Source organism: Euprymna scolopes, chromosome 23 (assembly GCF_053919585.1).
Source record: "Euprymna scolopes isolate OS-2025 chromosome 23, ASM5391958v1, whole genome shotgun sequence".
Lineage (NCBI taxonomy): Eukaryota > Metazoa > Mollusca > Cephalopoda > Sepiida > Sepiolidae > Euprymna > Euprymna scolopes.
This window is the reverse complement of record NC_136504.1, coordinates 71,725,072-71,743,871: the sequence shown is the minus strand read 5'-3', so window position 1 is coordinate 71,743,871 and position 18,800 is coordinate 71,725,072. Positions and strand designations below refer to the sequence as shown.

At 31.5% G+C, this 18,800-nt stretch overlaps 1 long non-coding RNA gene across 2 annotated transcripts; it reads left to right on the top strand.

Moving 5' to 3' along the window:
- Positions 1-463: 463 nt before the first annotated feature.
- Positions 464-18,526, top strand: LOC145245992 (uncharacterized). 2 transcript variants are annotated; one of them, XR_013863059.1, is made up of 4 exons: positions 464-826; positions 12,770-12,841; positions 17,376-17,436; positions 18,333-18,526. It is a non-coding gene; the product is annotated as an uncharacterized LOC145245992 (long non-coding RNA). The 2 variants fall into 2 exon arrangements; XR_013863060.1 differs by lacking the exon at positions 17,376-17,436 and having other exon boundaries at positions 472-826.
- The last annotated feature ends 274 nt before the right edge of the window (positions 18,527-18,800 follow it).

Genomic DNA, 18,800 nt, shown 5'->3' with positions numbered 1-18,800 from the left:
TTATCTTTTTTTTATGGACCCCCCCCCTTTTTTCTTAATTTTTCTGCACTTATTTTACCTTTTCCGCGAGTATATATATATATATATATATATATATATATATATATATATATATATATATATATATATATATATATGTGTATATATATATATGTGTGTATATATATATATGTGTGTATATATATATATGTGTGTATATATATATATATGTGTATATATATATATATATATGTGTGTATATATATATATATATATATATATATATATATATATATATGCACGTGATCAAAGAAAGATCACACACACACACAAAAAAAACGTAAATATGTTTGAAAAAATAAAACTTATTATATATTTGCAAAAAAAAAAAAAAAAAAATGTATAAAATTAAAATATAACAAAAACATTTATTTTTATTTCAAGGGTGCCATTTTGTGCTTCCATAACTGGGTGGACAGACAGTAACGCCACCTATAGTTAAACGGAGGAAACAGGCTCTCTCTTTCTTCATGATTACCAATCCGGTGTTGTACGATAATGAGTTCCTAATTATTTAGTTTTGTTTCATGTTACTTAAATACACGTTTATTTCTTAGTATTCTATTTTGTTTTGTTTTGTATAGTAAAATTCTTCCATGTTTAACTTTTAGTTTAATAATAATCGAAGGACATTTCGATTTTATTTTCCAAGCGAGACAGTGTTTGCCGGTGTTTGACATACGATAAAATGTCGAGATATCAACAGGAGTTAAACAAATTAAAAGTCGAAGAGAAATATATGAAATTAATCGCAAATCATTTAGAAGATCAAATTAATAGATTAAAGGTAAGAATAAAATAGACTCCATTTTATAAAGATATATTTTTTAAGTTGACAACATTTTTTTTTCATTTACTTTTTAATCGAAGATGATTATTACGCCATTTGGCACTTCTGCAGTTTAACATCCTGAATTTAACATACAGTTACGAAAAAAGTGGCGGACGTGTGTGTTTTTCACTTTTCAGTTTTTTCCGGCGATTATCATAGACTTAAGTATTATATTAGCAGGAAAAATAAATTTAATGACTTCTAAGAAGGGGGTATAACGTTCTAATCACGCGACACGTTAGTAGAACGTTGTAGCGAGAAAGTGAACCTCATTCAAAAGTCATTTTTTTTTTTTCAAAATTTTTTCTGCTAATATCATACTTAAGTTCGTAATCTATGATAATCGTCGGAAAAAAACTTAAGAAAATATGTAAAACACGAATTTTTAGGGGATGCGCACTCTCGTACAGGTCCGCCAAAGGTGAACCTGAACGAGCGTCGTCACCCCCTCTCTAATTTTTTTTGGTGGAAGTGCACTGGGGGTGGGGGACCACCCGAAGATTTACGCTTAAGTAGTTGATTTTTTTTTTTTTAACTGTTTACAAGTGTATTCGGGTCTGCTGCGAACAAGTATCGGTACTGGTCGCGATTAGAGTTCCCTGCCGAACACCCTAAAAAAACACTGACTTCTCCCCACGCATGAGCAAAGGACATGTTTTAGTTGCCATAGTAACTAAACGATCATTAATTTTTATCGACTGTTTATGAATTATTGAAATAAAAGACATTACTAGACATTTATTAATATCTCACTTTTATCGACTTTTGTTTTACTGTTTATGTGTCACTTTTATCGACTTTTTCTTTTCTTTTTTAATAGCATTTTCTTAAAATGAATATTAAAATAATTTCCCAACTTTTTTCATTTCTATGTGTTTTTAGTTTTGTGTGTTGAATGAAACTTTTTTTTTTTTTTCATTACAACAATAGTTATCAACCCCGGTTCTTTGGCTGACAAACGACATCTGTCGGCGGTTCTTTAAAATTGTTTAGTTACTTTTCTTTTTAGTTTATTTTAATTTTATAATTTATAAATTTTGAATGGTGCGAAAATAACATTGATTAAATAAACAAACGTATGTAAATTTATTATTCTATCACCATTTTGTGGTACACTTATTGATCCGTGCTGAAATAACGTTATTATTTAAAAAGCCATTCTTAACATGGGGAGGGTGTTTTGTACCTATTCTCTACTGTAACCTTACAATTGAATAAAAAAAACATTAAACTTTAATAAAGCTTAGAAATACGATTTAAAATATAGCGCGGATCATAAGTGAAAGTGCACTAGCACCCATTTTTTTTATTAATAAATGTTTAGTAATTATTTTTCTTTTAATATTCATAGACAGTAAAAACGTCATTTAAAAAGAAAATGCTATTTAAAAAAAAAAGAAAAAGTCGATAAAAGTGACACATAAACAGTAAAACAGTAAAAAAAAAAAAAAAAAGTCGATAAAAGTGATTAAAAACAAAGGCGATAAAAGTGAGATATTATGCAAATTCGCCTAAAAAGGTAGAATCTCATTTTACGGAATTAGCTAAGAGTGTTAATTTACAATAACACCTATGGCACCATTGGCACTTCTGCATGTCAGTAACATGAAGCGAATGCGTGTAATTTAGTTTCAAGAACCGCCGACAGATGTCGTTTGTCAGCCAAAGAACCGGGGTTGATAACTATTGTTGTAATGAAAAAAAAAAAAAAGTTTCATTCAACACACAAAACTAAAAACACATAGAAATGAAAAAAATTGGGAAATTATTTTAATATTCATTTTAAGAAAATGCTATTTAAAAAAGAAAAGAAAAAGTCGATAAAAGTGACACATAAACAGTAAAACAAAAGTGATTAAAAGTGAGATATTAATAAATGTCTAGTAATGTCTTTTATTTCAATATTCATAAACAGTAAAACAAAGTCGATAAAATTAATGATCGTTTAGTTACTATGGCAACTAAAACATGTCCTTTTGCTCATGCGTGGGGAGAAGTCAGTGTTTTTTTAGGGTGTTCGGCAGGGAACTCTAATCACAGCTTATTTTGTAGCTGACAAGAATTATTTACAAACGTAATACATTCACTAGGCCGTGGTTACTAGTATAGCTGGCGCCTGGAAAACTCGTACCGGGAAAATCCCCCCTTTTTACTAGGTAGGAAAACTGGTCCCTTATTGAATAAATATCGATTGAAAACACATTTTATTACCGTTCTTGAAGGAGATATTGTCTTTAAAAGAGACTATGCACCTCCATAATATTTTTAAAGATTATTTTTTACTCTTGCTTAAAAAAAATAAACTTGATCACGGAGTTAAGATATGAAAAACGAAACCAAATATTTATTTAAAAAATACTCTAGTTTTAACACTTTGTCATTACAAAACAAAAATAAAACACGTATTATCAAATAAAGCGATTATTTTATTTAGAAGAATTAATTCAGTTTAAATAATTCTTGTGTTATTACAAAACAAAAAAGAAAACGCGGTCTTATGTAATTTTGGTATCGCGCTGAAATAATAACGTTATTATTTCGAAAGCCATTTTTTTCTTAACATGGGGAGGGGGGATCGTTTGAAAGTCATTTCGGGGGCACTTGTGCAGTACTGCACTACTGCAGTACTTGAAAATATACAAATTTATTTTCTTTTGGCGGTGGGGGAGGCTCGTTTTAAAACTATATCTACCTCGGTATTTTCTTGTTTTTTGTTCAAAATTATTTACTAAGTAATGTCGAATGTGACATTGCTTGGTCAAGATCAAAGTGTAGTATCTGTTCTTCAGATGCTGCACTTCCATTTCTTGTTCTCTTTCGGTGGAGGAGGGGAGCAGATAGCAGTCCTTCACGACTGAGACAATTTTTTTATTTTTGTACTTTTCTCCACGTTAAAAAACGACCCTGGTGTCTAACTCTGTCCCGTGGGGAGGCATTGTAAATAGGGACATTACTTGTTATTACTGTACACATAGATTCGAAAAAGTTGTCAAAAAACAAATATATAACCAATAAATATTATCAAAGGCAAGATAAGTTACTTTTCTACCAAACTGGATACATTTTTGTTTTTATTGAATGTAACATGTTTATTCATCTCGAAAAACATGCAGTGTTTACCGATGTATTGGAAAATTCAAAATGGCGCCCGACACTCTCTTTAAGATGGTAAGTTTGGGGAAAGGTGTTATAAATAATAAACTAGACAAAATACTATTAAAAAACCACCGAATATATGTCAATTTATGTAACGGTAACATATAATGAGCGAATTTATAACAGTATTTTGTCTAGTTTATTATTTATAACATCTTTTCCTGAACTTACCGTGTTAAAGAGAGTGTCGGGCGCCATTTTGAATTTTCCAATACATCGGTAAACACTGTATGCTTTTCGAGCTGAATAAACATGTTACATTGAATAAAAACACGAAAAATATATCCAGTTAGGTAGAAAAGTAACTTATCTTGCCTTTGATAACATTTATTTGTTATATATTTGTTTTTTGACAACTTTTTCGAATCTGTGTACAGTAATACAAACCCCAAGTAAAAATATTTTTAAAAACTATTATGGGATGTGTATTCTCTTTTAAAGACAATATCTTCTTCAAAAACGGCCATAAAATATGTTTTCAATCGATATTTATTCAATAAGGGACCAGTTTTCCTACCTAGCAAAAGGGGACGAGTTTTCCGGAGACGAGTTTTCCTAAATTCAGTATAGTTATGTTTGGCCGCCATTTTTTTTTTTTTTTTTTTTTTTAACTTTCATGTACACGACGGTGAAGTGGGTATGCATGCGCAGAAAATTGCAGTTATTGTAGCAGACAGACACCCTTCAACCTCCCATGTTAAGAACGGCTGTCGGAATAGACCCCCCCCCATGTTAAGAACGGCTATTGGAATACATCCCCAACCTCCCTATGTTAAGAATGGCAAGTTTTACCAGAAAAAAAAGAAAAAAAAATCCTTTTCTTTTTCGCTTGTTTAGAAAAAAATCGGTAAATGTTACCTTACGCTACAACAGAACACCGACCAATCTAATTTGTTTTTTAGGGGTATTCGAGGTCGTTGACAACGAATCTGATGATCAAACTCGCTGCAAATTTACCGTTTGCATGGTATGAGCCCCTGGACCTTGGGACTATTTTGTGCCATTTCACCGCCTTCAGTAGTTTTTCTTACACGATACGTTCGTGTGCGAACGGGCGTAGTGAAGTGTCTTATCACATCGCGTAGGAATCTTTCAAATAAGAAAGTTAAAAAAAAAAAAATGTGTTTTCGTAGTTTTTGATACTTTGTTAATTGATCAAAAAATAGTTTTCAAGAGCAGTTTGCAAAGACATAAACACCAAACACATTTTTATGTTTTTCGTTCTTTTTTTTTGGGGGGGGGGGTTATTCCATTAACAGGTGCTTCTGCAGTTTAATTAACCATTTTTCCGTAAGTAATGCGCCGACATTTACCATTTCACAAAAATTCTGTTTACATTGGGGAGCAGGTGTGGGTGGGGGGCCTGTTACTTACGAGAAAATGGTTAATTAAACTGCAGAAGCGCTTGTTAAACTACACAAGTCTTATAATTGAATACCCTACCCCCAAAAAAGAACGAAAAATATGTTTGGTGATTATGTTTTTGTAAACCTCTCGTGAAAACTTTTTTTTAGATCAATTAAAAAGTATTAAAGCTACGTAAATAAATAAACCGCATTTTTTTTTTTTTAACTTTATTTGAAATGACCGCTTGAAGATTCCGGCATGCCAAAATTCCTGCGTGATGTGATAAGACACTTCACAACGCCTGTTCGCACTCGAATGTATCATGTAAGAAAAACACTAACGAAGGTGGTGAAATGGCACAAAATAGTCCCAAGGTCCAGGGGCTCATATCATGCAAACGGTAAATTTGCGGCGGGTTTGATTATCAGATTCGTTGTCAGCGACCTCGAATACCCCTAAAAAAACAATTTAGCGTGGTTGGTGTTCTGTTGTAGTGTAAGGTAACATTTACCAAAAAATCTATATACACCATAACCCTTTTTTTACCATGTTTAAAAAAAAAAAAGAAAAAAGATGGTGGCCATTGCAAAAAGCTACTATAGAAAGCATTGGATTTTTACAGTGTTACTATTGTATGTTATTCTTGTCAGCGAGAATTTAAACTGTGATATTTGTTTGCAGCAGACCTGAATACATCTGTAAACAGTTTAATACGAAAAAAAATCAACTTTTTAAGGGTAAATCTTGAGGTGGTTCCATTGGCAATTGGAGGAAATTTAAACGAAATTTTTTTAATTATTCTGTGGCCAGTCGATTGTCAAACGAGGTTGATTCAGTATATCAGATTTCTGTTTTCCTTTCTATAATCGGTGAGGAATGTTTCGATATTTTTGAAGGGTTACATTTTAATTCAGAGGAGGATCGAAATAATCTTCAAAAAGTCTTGCAAAAATTTAAGGACTTCTTTGTTGGAGAAACGCATGAAGTGTACGAGTCATACAAATTTCACCTTCGAAAGCAGGAATCGGAAGAAAATATAGAAACCTATATAGCGGTTCTACGCCAGCTTGCAAAAAGTTGCAATTTTGGACAATTAACGAACAGATTATTTAGGGATCAAGTTGTTGTTGGGGTGAAGGATGATATTTTAAGGGAAAAATTTTTAGCCAATAAAACCTTAACTCTAGATAAATGCCTGCAAATGGGTAGAGCACATGAAACCTCAAAGCAACAGTCACAAGCTATATCCTCAGCAGAACCAGATACACAAATAAACCGTGTATTTAGAAAAAAGAATTTTCAGTACAATAATAAAATGACTAAAAGAAAGTGCATACGATATGGATATTTTACCTCACACGGCAGAGATGACTGCCCAGAGATGCATGCAACATGCAATAAATGTAAAAAACTGGGACATTATGCATCGGAATGTAGAACAAAATCGGTAAGGGGAGTTGTAAAAGAAGAAAATGACTTCCTAGGGTCGATTTCATTGGGAAACATTAAAAACGGTGAAGACGAAGAAAAAATTGACTGGCAAGCCAATATAAAGGTCACCACCGCGAAGAACAGCAGAATAGTCAACTTCAGGTTGGGCACAGGCACTGATGTTACTGTAGTGCCGGACTGGTTCTTTAGGAAAAATTCTCCTATAATAAAGCAGACGGCTAAAAGACTATATGGACCAGGTCAGAACAAGATAAAGGTGATTGGAAAAGTAGATGCTACACTTTGTTATAGAGAAAAATATTCACTGCAAGAGTTGTACATCGTTAAGGACTTGATGGAACCATTGTTGGGTGGACCAGCAATTAAAGCTTTGAACTTGTTGAGCAAGATCAACTCTATAGAAGGCAGAGATCACCAATACAAAAAAAAATTTTCAAAAGTATTTATGGGATTAGGAAAATTGAAGCATGTTTATAAAATACATTTGGATAAGAATGCTCAACCTTTTTCAATTACAACTCCCAGACGACTAGCACTTCCTATGAAACAAAAAGTCCAGGATGAGCTTAAAAGATTAGAAAGTGAAGATATCATCCGCCCAATCGAAATGCCTACTGATTGGTGTGCTCCTATTGTAGCAGTTCCAAAGAAGGATGGTAAAATCAGACTTTGTGTTGACTTCACTAAACTTAATGAAAGTGTGAAGCGTGAACATTTCCCACTAAGAATCAGACCAGTTATTAGCTCAACTTGATGGAGCCAAGATATTTAGTAAACTGGATTGCAACAGTGGATTCCATCAAATTATGTTGCATGAAGATTCTCAGAAGCTTACCACTTTTATTACGCCATTTGGAAGATATTGCTATAAGCGCCTACCATTTGAAATAAGTTCAGGCCCTAAAATTTTCCCCGCAAAATGACACACATTTTGTCAGGAATACCAGGAGTCATCTGTGACATAGATGATGTTCTTGTCAGTGGGAGAAGCCAACAGGAACATGACCAGTGTTTAAAAATAGTGCTAAAGAGAATGGAGGCAGCAGGAATAACATTAAATGATAAATGTGCATTCTCTGTTAGCAAAATTAAATTTATTAGGCAACTCATTTCAGAAGATGGTATCCAAATAGACCCAGAGAAGATTAACGCAATCATGAACATGACCAGACCACAAAACGTGTCTGAACTGCGACGACTGCTAGGGATGGCAAATCATGTTAGTAAATTTGCTGAAAATTTAGCAGAGACCACAAAACCACTCGGAGATCTGATGAAAGACAATGCATGGATTTGGGATGAGCCTCAGGAAACTGCATTTAAAACACTAAAGAAAAATCTGAGTTCTGCACCAGTACTGCTCCATTATAGTGCTGATAAGCCAACAAAAATTTTGGCTGATGCATCTTCCTATGGCTTGGGAGGAATACTGCTCCAGAAACAAGGGAATGACTGGAGACCTGTATTTTATGCATCGAGAGCACTTACTGAAACGGAACAGAGATATGCTCAGGTTGAGAAAGAAGCCCTTGCAGTCACTTGGTGTTGCGCAAAAATTTGCCGACTTTTTGATTGGGCTGCATAAAGTTCATAATTGAAACAAAAACCTTCAAAACCTTACTGGAGTAAGTATTTTTTGACGGAATTTCTCTTTAAAAATCTATAAAAAAATCAAGTAAAAATCAATACAAAATTTCCAGATTTATATATATTGTTTTTTTGTCTACACAACCCCTCTTCTTTATTTCTGGTTACAAATATGCTTAAAATAATAAGCCAAAACTGAACAAAATATATTGTATTGTGGGAAGGGTGAGGATTGTAGATAAAACAACCAAACAAAAAAGAACACTTTACCAGATTTTAAGGTTGAAAATTCGAATTTTAAATGTGTTTAATTTTTCATCTTTTGTGTTTTGAAGTGTGAAATTCGTTGAATATGTTAATGACAATTATCTTTCAGATTAGCAAAAAAATTATATATTTTCATTGTTTTTATGAAAAACACTACTTTTAAATCCTTTTTCTTTTAGTGAGCCCAATATTGCTAATATATAATTAAATAAGAAATGCTTTGAAGAATCAATACCAAAAAAGAAAAGTCCATAAATAAGTGTGCATTTTGCTAAAAATATGATAATTTTTTTCAGCGTTACGTGATATTACCTCAGGTATGGTAGACCATAAGGCCTACAAACAGTTGTTATCTCCCCCTTTTCCAAAATTACATCAAATTCTAATGAAAGTCTTTTTCACAAATTATGTGATAAAAAATTGGGGGAAAAACAATTTTATATAGTTCATGGAAAAAACAGTTTCATATGGTTTATGGAACAACTATATGGTTCACAGGTTACAAAAGGGAAAATGATTGTAATCATGAAATTAAAAATACATGCAATTTATGAAAATAAAAGAATTTGTGGTTGATGTAAAACAAAAATATCAGAAAACAAAGCAGTTTTGGTTAATTCCTGTTGAAATTAGAGTAAAAATGCTCCCAAAAGATTTTCAAACCCCTTTTTTAAGCTAATTTGGCATTTCAGTATGAATGTCAAGGCTTTCTACATCCAGCTAATTCTAGAATTCAGCAGTGTTTGTCATTGAATGATTAGAAAACGTGGAGTTGGTTTGTGAACTCTGCATCATAGACAAAATTGATAGCCATATGTATTAGCGTCTGCATCTGCATGTGTGACCTTGCAACGAGGTCTTACATGTCCTTGACCCTCCGATCGCGGCCCAGCTATGATCTGCACCCTGGTCGGTACAGTTATGATATGTCGACTGGGCAACCAGGTCTGCCAACCGTTAGTACGTCGCGTCACCCAGTGAGTTCTTCGTTAAGGCGTTGGGGATTCTTCTCGGGTGCTCGGTCCTCAAGGTCTGTTCTCCGTGGATCGTCTAGTTATTCTGGGTGTTCGTTGACGGATACGGTGTCACAAATGGCAAATAAAGAAATATACACATATAGGGATCAACGCACATCAGCAACAAAACTCCGGAGGTTGGTTAATATAATATATATTTCAGAAATTCATAAAAGAAGTATTTACAGCATATACATATAGTTGACAATTAATTCAAGCAAGCAGTTAGTTCTACAACTGAGCTTCTGTTGTTGAAATACCTGGTCGGTATCGCGGACTTTGTGTAATTCTCATTAAGTGATCGACACGTTATAAGTGTTGAGTTATCAGGCAACAAGCGAGGGGGAGAGAGAGAGAGGAGAGGTGATTCTGCCGAGACTTATCTCTCTTTGACTCTGTTCTTTTCTGTTCTGACTGAATCTCTGATTTTTCATTTCTTTTATAATACAATTATGGAATGATGACGACACCCATGTTCGTCATCGACCAATCAAATTGCTTGATTATAATTCGACGGGGCCTTTTCTCATTGGTTGATTATACTTCGACAGGGCCCTTTTTCATTGGTCCATTTCCAAAATTGGATTGACTCCTCCCTTAATTAACGCCCAACTTACACGTTGTATTAATTAACTCCTCCCTGGCTTACTAATGGAATTTTTCCATATCCAGGAAAATTATTTTTCCTTTGACTTAAAGTAAATCACGCGATTTTATTTGTTTTAAAATTATCTATTGATCTCATTTTTCGCTTTGATAATTCAAAGGAATTTTAGTTTATCTTTGAATTAAGTTTTGGTTGTCAGCCATTCTATTATATCAGACATTTTGTTTACGTCAAAAGACCAAGAATGCATTTGTCGCTTTGAACTTATCGGACAACACATTTTCCCATCCGAGCAAAAATATTTCATAACTTCAATTTTCGTTCGACCTGATTCACCAAATGACAATTCTCGATACGTTATTTTATTGTTTTGAAATTTCGGACAATTCATTTTTTTCCTATTCTTTGTTCTAAACCATAATGCCGAGTCACTGCGTGTGTTTCTCTTAGATCAAAAACAACCCGACTTTTTTTTCAACTTGTCAAAACTCACAGATCAACCTTGGCTCATAGTTTTGCCAATTGCGGGTGTGAAATCCCCACCCCTCCGGCTACTGCACAACTATTATTTCGGCCGTGTAGATCAAACGCCTGTGCATTTTGGCTAAAATATTTTATGCATTCTTTTTCGCTTTTGAAGTCTAGAATGTGATTTAACCTCTCGCTACAAAGGCACTCTTGCCGCCGCCATCTCAACAACAGACTTAGCTCATAATTTATTCACAAAAAAAAATTAATAATAATTTTTATTCCTTCAACCCAATCATCGTCCGGGAACAAAAAATTACTTTTAACCAAAAGAAACGTCACATCAACCCTATAGGTCTGATGTGGCCTCTCTTTAGTGTTACACATGACTACCAGAAAGTGTTGCATTGAGTGGAAAAGGATTTAATCTGATGAGCACAGTCAGGACTCGGCTAAATGTGACAGAACCTCAGTGCCCTCCAATCCTTTAAACTTATCTTTGGTCTTTCTGGTGGTATGTGAGTTGATATTGTCCTGCTGCAACAAAGCACACTTTCAATTGATCAGAACTGAATATTTTTGCTTCAACTTTTCATAGACCTGCTCCAGTTGCTTACAGTAAAGTTCAGCACTGATGGCACGACCATTCAGAACCAATTCAAAATGTACGATTCCTTCAAAATTCCACCTAATGTACAACATAACTTTCTTGCTGAATCGATCTTGTTTTGAAACCAAAGTCTCTTGCTCTTTCTGAACCCATCGCTTGTCTCGATTGTACTGGACCAGATAAACCCATTTCTTTTCCAATGTCACAATGCGCTTCCAAAAACGCTTGTCAATTGCTGAGCAATTGATGGTAAATTACAACTCATCAGTGAGGCGTGGCTTTTTGTGAACAAAATCAAGTTGCTCAGTGAATTGTCAATTTGCCAACTCCAAGCTCATCAGCCAATTCTTGAGTGCTCAATGAAGACACAATGTCCAACTCAGTTTGCGAGTCTCCATCATCCAACTTTAACGTCCCGAACAAGAATTATCTTCAAGACTCATGTCGCCAGAATCGAAACGCTTGTATCACTTTAAGATCACTGCATATGCCATTGTTCCTTCACCTTTGGCAGCACAAATCTCTTCTGTGGTTTTTCTGGTGGAAAGACATTGCTTCTAACAGTAACGAATCAAAATTCACAGCTCAATTTTATCAATTACCATCTGGAATTGAAAGATGAAGATCACTAGAACAATATGAATGCAAAAAAAAATTTTAATTGCATAAAAATTCAAATTTTTGCAAATGTTTACAAACTTTTGGGACAACTTGATATTACATATAACCGTTTTGGTTAGCTTTATTTTATTTATAAGATGGAAGAACAAAATGTACATAAAAGTACTGTCCCCCATTAGAATGTTAATAATATTTTAATTTTTTATTAAATAATTAAATACATGGCTTAGAAGAAAGAAGCATGCGTGGAAATGAATGAAATGCTGTGCTATATATCAAAAAAAATTTTTTCGTATTAAAAGATTATTATTTTATAAAATAAAGGTTGATTTGGTATAAAACTAAAAGAATTTACTTAAGATATATTTTGACAATTTCAAAAATATGTAATTGTTTCAGATTTCTATGCCATACAGTACGTAGTGGTTAGTAAGGAACTCTAAGAAGTTAACACAGGTTTTGAAAAAAGGATAACTCCGCTATAATAAACTTACATGGCAAAATGAAATTGCGTAAATATTAAATGACTTATTTTTTTCCAAAAGAGTTTTTTTCTGATAATCTTATTGTATTAAATAGCAATTTATTCAATTTAAAGCTGAAAAAATGTTAGAAAATGTTCATCCAAATGCAACTATTAACTTAAAATTATATTAAAAAAAAACAATCTCAAGTGTGATCAGATATTACTCGGGTATATCTGCATCTGTTTTTATTTCTCTAATTTTCACAGGTTTATTACTGAATTATTTTGTTGTTATTCACAGGTAGAAGAAATGGCACTAAAAAGCCAAATTCAAGAAAACCCATCTTTAATAGAAAAAGAAGCAATTCCACAGGTAAGAAATGATGTTGGGTGATGTGGTAACAGACATATTTAATGAGAAATAAACTCAACAACTTTTGTTGTCAACCAAAACAATAGAAATATTGAAGTTGTGCTAAAGAGCAGATTATCCTTTTAAACATCACTATATTGTTCATTACTAGGACTATGACAACAGCATATTCTTTTCATTGTTTTGACTCTTGAGTAGTATATATCCAACACAGTTAATCAATCGGGAGTCACATCACTCTACATAAAAGCATATAAGATAGAAACGAATCCACACTTGAGAGTAAAAGCAATGAAAAGAATATGCTGTTGTCCTAGCCCTAGTCATTACTATGCTGAGGAGTGTTGTGTAAAATTTCACAGTATACAACTAAAACTACTGATAATATAATTTAAAAAATGTTTAAATTTATTCATTTTCCAGAGATCAAAATTATGATCTGGAATTATTTTGTCAAGTATTTTATCTTTATTAGCATTTTAAAATGTTTATTGCTATCTAGATGCTATTGTTATGTAGTCACGTAATTCGTTTACATAATATATTTTATTTTATATCTCAATTTTAAAATTGATTTTTATGCTGAGCCAAAAATTATCAATATTTTGTTTTATTTTTTATTTAAAATTATTGTCAGCAAAGATTTGTGTATGAAAAGAGAGAGAGAGAGAGAGAGTTTATTTTTTATTTATCGTCCAGGTGAAGGCAAAGTGAAGAAAAGGAAGGGGGGAGACTGTAAAGAGGGAAAGAAAAGGCAGATAGCTATTTAAAAGATAAGGAGAAAGAAAAGATCTAAAAAAATAAAAAAGAAAGAAAGGCAAACAATCATTTAGAAGAGAAAGAAAAACTGTGAGAAAAAAAAAACACAGGCCTCAAGACAGTGGAGGGAACACAATGAATTTCCATTCATGGCAGAATATGAAAGTAGAAGAGGGAAAGAAATGGTTCAGAATGTGAGGAACAATGAAATGCCACTTTTAAACGATATGAAATACAGAATCCAAAATAAGGAGCAATAACAAAGAAGAAAAGAGAACAATAAGAAATAAATGCAAAATATTTTTTGACCAACATCAATAATATAGACAGACCAACAGTGAATGGCTGCTACATATCAACATCTTACAGATGATAAATGAATGAATGAACAAATCGAGGGTGAAATCCTGCTATGATGATGAAAGATATGAAAGAATCAGAAATAAATGAAAGATATTTTTCAACCTAAAGAAATATGAACTGACATTGTCTCATATAAAGAAAAAATTTAAAAAAAAGCAAATTCTCATAAACAAAAAAACAAACTATAATTTATCTTTCTCTTCTCTCTGACAAATTTTCATGAGCCTTTTGATTTTTGATATGACGATTTTTCGTTCAGTGGATTTGATTTAAAAATAAGTCTAATAACTTGATTATCTTCTCTTGTTTTATTTTTCTTTTTACTTACATCTATAATCAATTTTTAATTAATAAAATTTATATTGTTTAATGATGTCATCTTTGATATTTTTGCATGTTTATTGTTCAACATTTTATTTGTGTTTTGAGAATAGGATGCCCCCATCCTTGTTTCAGTGTATTTTGCTATGAATCCCGGGGAACTTTACATTATCTTCTTTCTTTTTCTTTTTTTTTTTATCAATTTGTTTTGTAACGAATTTGGAGCCTGGGATTTCTTTTTTTTTAATCAATTTGTTCTGTTTGTTTTTCCACCGTTCTCAGTGGAATCAATATGTATTGTAACACTTTATATATATATATATATATATATATATATATATATATATATTAGTGGTGAGACAATTAATCAGAATCATTAATCGTAAGAATCGTGTATTTTGGGAGAAATCGGAATCGCATTGTTAAAAAACACCTTAGATTTACAATTCTTTCATTACAATTCTCATATTTTTAAGTTGAACTGTTTGTTTGAAGTGAGATTAATGATCTCAAAAATTTATGATAAAAACGTCATAGAACTTTTCATAACATATTTAATATGATATACAAGAATTTTATTAACTACTTTAAAGGTAATATTTATTTATCTTAATGAGTTTTCTTATTCCGTCACATACATAGGCGCTGTCTGTTTTGAAACTTCGAGATCCATGATTACTTATCTGTTTGCACTATTACAAAGGTTTGGTAGGGGCTGCATTGTTTTCATTTGTGAGCAAAGTTTATGTATAAAACAGCTTAACTATGTCAATCCATGAAAAAGTTAGAGAAAAAAGATTTTACAGTGCTCTCATTGCGAGTAAATCATGTTAAAAATCAGTGGTTTTAGTGACTAAAAATAAAAGTGTGGGCGCTTATCTTTTGTCAAGTTTTTTTTATTTTACTGAAATAAAAATAAAAAGGTTGTCAGAAAAAGCATTAAGGTGGAGGTGGTTTCTAAAGTTCAATAAATAACTTTTATTTAACAATAGAAATAAGCAATTACCAAAAATTTACTTTTTTATATAGAAATAAAGAGGTAAATTAAGAAATTAAATAAGAATAAACATTAAAGGACGATAAGTATATAATTATATAATTAAAATAAATATAGAAATAAACCAATTGTAAATGTTACCTTACGCTACAACAGAACACAGACGACTAATTTGTTTTGTTTTTTGTTTTTTTTAGGGTATTTGAGGTCGCTGACAATGAATCTGATAATCAAACACACTGCAAATTTACCGTTTGCATGGTATAAACCCCTAGATCTTGGGACTATTTTGTGCCATTTCACTGCCTTTGGTAGTGTTTTTCTTACATGATACGTTTGCATGTGAAGGAGTGGAGTGGGGTGTCTTATATCGCATAGGAATCTTTAAGTGGTCATTTCAAAGCAAGTTAAAAAAAGATGTGGTTTATTTATTTTTTTCTTACATAATTTTAATGCTTTTTAATTGATCTAAAAATAGTTTTCACAAGTGGTTTACAAAAACATAATCACCAAACATACTTTTTATGTTTTTATTTCTTTTTTGGGGGTGGGGTATTCAATTATAGGACTTGTATAGTTTACATTGGGGAGGGGGCAGTGGTGGTGCTGGGGCGCATGCGCCCCCTCTCCAATGTAAACAGAATTTTTGTGAAATGGTAAATGTCGGCACGTTACTTACGAAAAAAACGGTTAATTTAACTGCAGAAGCACCTGTTAATGGAATAACCAAAAAAAAGGAAAGAAAAACATAAAAATGTGTTTGCTGCTTATGTTTTTGTAAATCGCTCATGAAAATTTTACTTTTTTATCAATTAAAACAGCATTAAAAACTATGTAAGGCAAAAAAAAAAAATGAACCACGTTTTTCTTTTTTAATATTTTTTTTTAACTTTCTTAGAAAGATTCCTACACGATGTGATAAGACACTTCACTATGCCCGTTCGCACACAAATGTATCATGTAAGAAAAACACTACCGAAGACAGTGAAATGGCACAAAATAGTCTCAAGGTCTAGGGGTTCATAAGAGTAAATTTGCGGCAGGTTTGATTATCAGATTTGTTGTCAGTGACCTGAATATCTTTAAAAAACCAAATTAGATTGGTTGGTGTTCTGTTGTAGTGTAAGGTAACATTTACAAAACCAATTTATTTAGATTTAAAAAATAACGTTATTGTTAAAAATATTTTTTAAAAAATAACATTGTTAAAAATATTTTTTTTTAAAAATAACATTGTTAAAAATATTTTTTTTAAAATAACATTATTGTTAAAAATATTTTTTAAAAAGTCAAATAAATAGGAATAATTTCAGACGATTGAATATAAAAGGCTAAAAATTTAATCAAAGATTTAGTTATTTTTAAATTTCATTTAGAAATAAGAATATTCTAGAAAGTGGAATAAAAATCGGTTAGCGATTGAAGCTGCAAAAAAAAAAGTTAAATTTTAAAGAGTTATCGAAGATAAAGAGAAAATAAAACAAAAAATGAATATCAAAAGATAAACAAAAAATGTTATTCGCCTTGAAATTTGATATTGTATTTTTGTTCAATTAATCATGACTTACTTTTTCTTTATATTTTTTAATATATAAAATAACTCCTGAAATTGATTGTTATTAATTTCATGGTGCATGATTAATTCATGGTTAAAATATTTGTTTTGACTTTTATCTTCAATGAAAGATATTTTACAAAAAAAATCAAATTGTTTTCCAAATTCCCTTAATCATATTTCCACTTTTTCACTGTAACAAATTTTTTCGCTACACAAAAACTTTCAATTATATAATGGTATATTTCAAAACAACAATTCCATGGGAATCAGAATCATACTTGGTATTGGAATTGTTAATTAACATTTTCCTGGAATCGGAATCGAAAAAAATTTAGGAATCGTCCCAACAATAATAGATATGTATGTGTATGTATATATATATATATATATATATATATATATATATATTCTGGTTTGACATGTTCAAAAGTCGGGACTAATGAAAACAACGAGGTTGTTAGTGCTCAATAAAAAGAGCAAAATATTTTATATATGAAAAAATATAAAACTAATGCTTTTTGCTTTTATTTTTCTAGCGATCTGATGATGTTGATATCAATTCAGTTCCAGTGAATCTTGATATTAATTGTGTGAACAGTGAGTGTTTATTTTTTTGATTTAAATTAAACATTCATATAATAAAAATTACCTTAAAATCCTGATAATTAAAAACCCCAAAAAATCTGATTTAGGTTTTGGCATTAAAGTTTCCTAAGACCCATTTAACAATAAAAGAGAACTATTTTGTTGTCAGAGATGGAAGCCATTTTGATGCTTAAAATCTTATCACATCTTTTTACTAATTCTCAGTTAAAGACAGCATGCACTATTTTGTTGTCAGAGATGGAAGCCATTTTGATGCTTAATCATTATTCTTGCCTTTCTCTCACGTAAAAAACATGTCAAAGTATACCAATACCAACCTGGAAGAATATACATATGTTTTAGTATTGTATTTCCAAAGCACAAAATTCAAAGAAAAACTTGTTGGATTTTAGTTTAAGTTTTTGTAGAGATTTGTTTAAAAAATATTGCTACCTCATTGCATCTTATATAAAATTATGATGAAAATATTTGATTATAAAATCATAAAAGTTAAATTTCCTGAAATGATAATCATTCTCACTCCTTGGAATCCAATTCCTGAATATCTTAACCCTAACCGTATTCTCTGTTCTCTATTATTTTCTTGCACTCTTTTGTTTGCTTTCTTTCATTGTTTATCAACCTCTTCATGTTATAAAACTAAACTTAATTCAAAATTGCACTACCAATTGATACTTTAATCCAAAGTATACTCCCCCAAACGCAAGACAAAAAGGCAAAATGTTATATACACAGAAATGTACATTGATTGCTTTCAATAGGGAACTTGTATAAATTTATTTTCAAAATAACAAGTGAAATTTCAAGTAATATTTTTAATCGAAGAGAAAAATTTCTAATACCAAAATCATTTTGTCCTTTCTCAAATTTTTGTTTCTAATTTGTAGATGATTATGATGATGAAGATGACGACGATGATGATGAACTATAAAAGATGAAGATAGTCCAGAAATGTCGGATTAACTTGGCAAACAAACCACAACCTTACTTGTCAATAAAAAATGCAAATAAAACTTTTAATGCACAAAACTTCATAATGGCTGACATTATTTGTACATTAATAAAATTGTATGAACACTTGTGTTTCTCTCCCTTACATTACTTGCACAAATCAAAAGTTTTTTTAATAAAATTATAGACATTTCAGAACAGACAAAAATATGGATGATTATTGCATTTGTTTTAGTTAAGAAAAAAGACTTTCTTATATCTGTACCAGCAGTTCCGCCCAGCTTTGCTCCGGCCCTATGTACTGTTCATAAGGTTATGTGCATATGTATATATTAAAAAGTGTGAATATGTAAAGTAATGCTTTTCTGTATAATAGTCTTCCTTAACTACCATAGAGAAAAGAC